Raw genomic sequence first — 5,326 nt, forward strand, 5'->3', positions numbered from 1 at the left:
ATCACACATAAACCTCCTTATATCTTCCTCAAAACAGCCACCATACCTACCTATCATGGCATTTCCATAGCCATTCCGAGATATATTGCCATGCAACTTCCATCATCATCATCATGACATACATTATTATTGTCATATTGTCATTGCATGATCATGTAGTTGACATCGTATTTGTGGCAAAGCCACCATGCATTATTTTTCATACATGTCGCTCTTGATTCATTGCACCATCCTGGTACACCGCCGGAGGCATTCATATAGTCATATCTTGTTCTAAGTTTCGAGTTGTAATCCTTATGTTGTAATCAATAGAAGTGTGATGATCATCATTATTAGAGCATTGCCCAAATAATAAAAAAAAGAAAACAAACAGAAAGGCCAAAAGAAAAAAGGCCCAAAAAAAGAAAATAAAAAGGGCAATGCTACTATCTCTTTTCCACACTTGTGCTTCAAAGTAGCACCTTGTTCTTCATGTAGTGAGTCTCATATATTGTGCTTCAAAGTAGCACCTTGTTCTTCATGTAGTGAGTCTCATAAGTTGTCTTTTTATACTAGTGGAATTTTTCATTATAGAACTTGGCTTGTATATTCCTACAATGGGCTTCCTCAAATGCCCTTGGTCTTCATGAGCAAGCAAGTTGGATGCACACCCACTAGTTTTCTTTTGTTGAGCATTCATAGCTCTAGTGCATCCGTTGCATGGCAATCCCTACTCCTCATGTTAACATCAATTAATGGGCATCTCCATAGCCCGTTGATTATCCTCGTCAATGTGAGACTTTCTCCTTTTTTGTCTTCTCCACACAATCCCCATCATCATATTCTATTCCACCCATAGTGCTATATCCATGGCTCACGCTCATGTATAGCGTGAAGATTGAAAAAGTTTGAGATTATTTAAGTATGAAACAATTGCTTGGCTGTCATCGGGGGTATAGAAGTTGGGAACATCTTTGTGTGACGAAAATGAAGCATAGCCTAACTATATGATTTTGTAGGGATGAACTTTCTTTTGCCATGCTATTTTGAGAAGACATGATTGCTTTGATTAGTATGCTTGAAGTATTATTATTTTTGTGTCAATATGAACTTTTGTCTTGAATCTTTTGGATCTGAATATTCATGCCACAATTAAGAAGATTTACATTGAAATTATGCCAAAGTATCACTCCGCATCAAAAATTCTTTTTTATCATTTACCTACTCGAGGACGAGCAGGAATTAAGCTTGGGGATGCCTGATATGTCTCCAACGTATCTATAATTTTTGATTGCTCCATGCTACTTTATCCACTGTTTTGGACTATATTGGGCTTTATTTTCCAGTTTTATATTATTTTTGGGACTAACCTATTAACCGGAGGCCCAGCCCAGAATTGCTGTTTTTTGCCTATTTCAGTGTTTCGAAGAAACGGAATCAAACGGAGTCCAAACGGAATGAAACCTTCGGGAACGTGATTTTCTCACCGAACGTGATCCAGGAGACTTGGACCCTACTCCAAGACGTAACAGAGGCGGTCACGAGGGTGGGGGGTGCCCCCCCTAGGGCGCGCCCCCCTGCCTCGTGGCCCCCCTGTTGCTCCACCGACGTACTCCTTCCTCCTATATATACCTACGTATGCCCAAACAATCAGAATAGGAGCCAAAACCTAATTCCACCGTCGCAACCTTCGGTATCCACGAGATCCCATCTTGGGGCCTATTCCGGAGCTCCGTCGGAGGGGGCATCCACCATGGAGGGCTTCTACATCAACACCATAGCCCCTCCGATGAAGTGTGAGTAGTTTACTTCAGACCTTCGGGTCCATAGTTAGTAGCTAGATGGATTCTTCTCTCTTTTTTGATCTCAATACAATGTTCTCCCCCTCTCTCGTGGAGATCTATTCGATGTAATCTTCTTTTTGCGGTGTGTTTGTTGATACCAATGAATTGTGGGTTTATGATCCAGTTTATCTATGAACAATATTTGAATCTTCTCTGAATTATTTTGTGTATGATTGAGTTATCTTTGCAAGTCCCTTCGAATTATCCTTTTGGTTTGGCCAACTAGATTGGTAGTTCTTGCAATGGGAGAAGTGCTTAGCTTTGGGTTCAATCTTGCGGTGTCCTTTCCCAGTGACAGAAGGGGCAACAAGGCACGTATTGTATTGTTGCCATCGAGGATAAGAAGATGGGGTTTTTATCATATTGCATGAATTTATCCCTCTACATCATGTCATCTTGCTTAAGGCATTACTCTGTTTTTAACTTAATACTCTAGATGCATGCTGGATAGCGGTCGATGAGTGGAGTAATAGTAGTAGATGCAGAATCGTTTCGATCTACTTGTCTCGGACGTGATGCCTATATACATGATCATACCTAGATACACTCATAACTATGCTCAATTCTGTCAATTGCTCAATAGTAATTTGTTCACCCATCGTAGAATATCTATGCTCTTGAGAGAATCCACTAGTGAAACCTATGGCCCCCGGGTCTATTCTCATCATATCAATCTCCATTACTTTATTACTTGCTTTGTTTTTACTTTGCCTTTTACTTTTCACTTTGCATCTATCTATCAAAAATACCAAATATATTATTTATCATCTCTATCAAGATCTCACTCTTGTAAGTGACCATGAAGGGATTGACAACCCCTAATCGCGTTGGTTGCGAGGAGCTATCGTTTTGTGTAGGTACGAGGGACTTGTGCGTGGTCTCCTACTGGATTGATACCTTGGTTCTCAAAAACTAAGGGAAATACTTACGCTACTTTGCTGCATCATCCTCTCCTCTTCGGGGAAATCCAACGCAGTGCTCAAGAGGTAGCAGCCGGCTCAGACCAGCCGCTGTCGTGCTAAGTGGCTGGGACTGCTGCTCGCTGCCTCACGCGAGGCCATGGCGAGCACATCTTGATATCCTGGCTGTGTCTCTGCCATGTAGGGCCAGCCCTATTTACATTAGTGCTAATTTTATTTAGTATTAATTTAATTAGAAATTAGTTTAATAGAAAGTGATAGATGGGCCCCTCAGTTATATAAACTGTTTAATTAAAACTCTACTAGAAACTAACTCAATGACAGCGAGGACCCACATTTACTATTCACCTTTTGACTGTTAAATGTTGACTGGGTCAACTCTGCTGATTGGACCCCCCAGGCCCCATTGTCATACACTCTGGTAGAGTAGGACTAGGTGACAAGAGTAATTACTCTTTTTTTAATTCAAATTAATATAATCCTATAAATTCAGAAATTCAAATAAACTTTGAAAAATCATATAAAATAATCCGTAACTCAGATGAAAATACTTTGTACATGAAAGTTGCTCAGAACGACGAGACGAAATGAAATACACGGTCTTTTGTCAGCCACACGTCCCTAGCATAGCGAACACGCAACTTTCCCCCTCCGGTTCACCTGTCCGAATACGCGAGACACCGGGGATACTTTCCCGGATGTTTCCCCCCTTTGCCGGTAGCACCTACTAACGCGTTAGGGCACACCTAGCACCGCTCATTGTCATGGCATGCATCGTCATGATTATGTTTGCATTGTATTTATTATTTCTTCCCCATCTTCTCTTCGGTAGACTACGAGACCCACGCTGCTGCTGCCCCGTTCGACTACGGAGTTGACGACCCCTCCTTATTGCCAGAGCAACTAGGCAAGCCCCCCCTGATTACCAGATATCGCCTATTCTTCTCTCTAATGCTTGCATTAGAGTAGTGTAGCATGTTACTGTTTGGTTAATCCTATTCTGTTGCATAGCCTATCATTGTTGCTACAGTTGTTGATACCTTACCCGCAATCCTAAAAGCTTAGTATAGGATGCTAGTTTATCATCAGTTTCCCTACATTCTTGTCAGTCTGCCTTGCTATACTATCGGGCCGTGATCACTCGGGAGGTGATCACAGGTATATACTATACATATATACATACTATACAGATGGTGACTAATGTCGGGTCGGCTTGTTGAGTACCCGCAAGTGATTCCGATGTGGGGGCTGGAAGGACAGTTGGCTCCATCCCTGTAGAGGTGGGCCTGGGTTCCCGATGGCCCCTGACTGTTACTTTGTGGCGGAGCGATAGGGAAGGTTGAGACCACCTAGGGAAGAGGTGGGCCTGGCCCTGGTCGGCGTCCGCGGTTACTTCAAGATAACACACTTAACGAGATCTTGGTATTTGATCTGAGTCTGGCCACTGGCCTATACGCACTAACCAACTATGTGGGAACAGTTATGGGCACTCGACGTCGTGGTATTAGCCGAAGCCTTCTTGACGTCATTGACTGAGCGGCGCGCGCCGGATTGGACTGGAACACCTGCTCTTGTATTAGGGAGGCTAGGTCTGCTTCCGTCCGCCCTCGCAACATGCAGGTGTGCAACGGGCGATGGGCCCAGACCCCTGCGCGCATAGGATTTAGACCGGCGTGCTGACCTCTCTGTTGTGCCTAGGTAGGTCTGTGACGTGTTGATCTTCCGAGGCCGGGCATGACCCAGGAAAGTGTATCCGGACAGAGGGATCGAGCGTGTTGGGTTATGTGCTGCACCCCTGCAGGGAAGTTTATCTATTCGAATAGTCGTGTCCCTCGGTAAAAGGATGACCCGGAGTTGTACCTTGACCTTATGACAACTAGAACCGGATACTTAATAAAACACACCCAGACAAGTTCCAGAGACAACCCGGTGATCGCTTTTCCACAGGGCGATGAGGGGAGGATCGCCGGGTAGGATTATGCTATGCGATGCTACTGGAGGACTTCAATCTACTCTCTTCTACATGCTGCAAGACGGAAGCTGCCAGAAGCGTAGTCTTCGATAGGACTAGCTATTCCCCTCTTATTCTGGCATTCTGCAGTTCAGTCCACCGATATTGCCTCTTTACACATATACCCATGCATATGTAGTGTAGATCCTTGCTTGCGAGTACTTTGGATGAGTACTCACGGTTGCTTTGCTCCATCTTTTCCCCCTTTTTTCCTCTTCTTCCCAGATGCCGCAACCAGACGCTGGAGTCCAGGAGCCATAGGATCCCGAGGATGGTTCTACAAGGAGTTCGGCTTCGAGGAGTAGTTAGGAGGTCCCAGGCAGGAGGCCTGCGCCTCTTTCGATCTGTATCCTAGTTTGGGCTAGCCATCTTATGGCAACTTGTTTAACTTATATCTATAGTCAGATATTGTTGCTTCCGCTGACTCGTTTATGTTCGAGCACTTGTATTCGAGCCCTCGATGCCCCTGGCTTGTAATATGATGCTTGTATGACTTTTTTTTTACTTTTAGAGTTGTGTTTTGATATCTTCCCGTGAGTCCCTGATCTTGATCGTACACATTTGCGTGCATG

Source organism: Triticum aestivum, chromosome 4B (genome assembly GCF_018294505.1).
Source record: "Triticum aestivum cultivar Chinese Spring chromosome 4B, IWGSC CS RefSeq v2.1, whole genome shotgun sequence".
Taxonomy (NCBI): Eukaryota; Viridiplantae; Streptophyta; class Magnoliopsida; order Poales; family Poaceae; genus Triticum; species Triticum aestivum.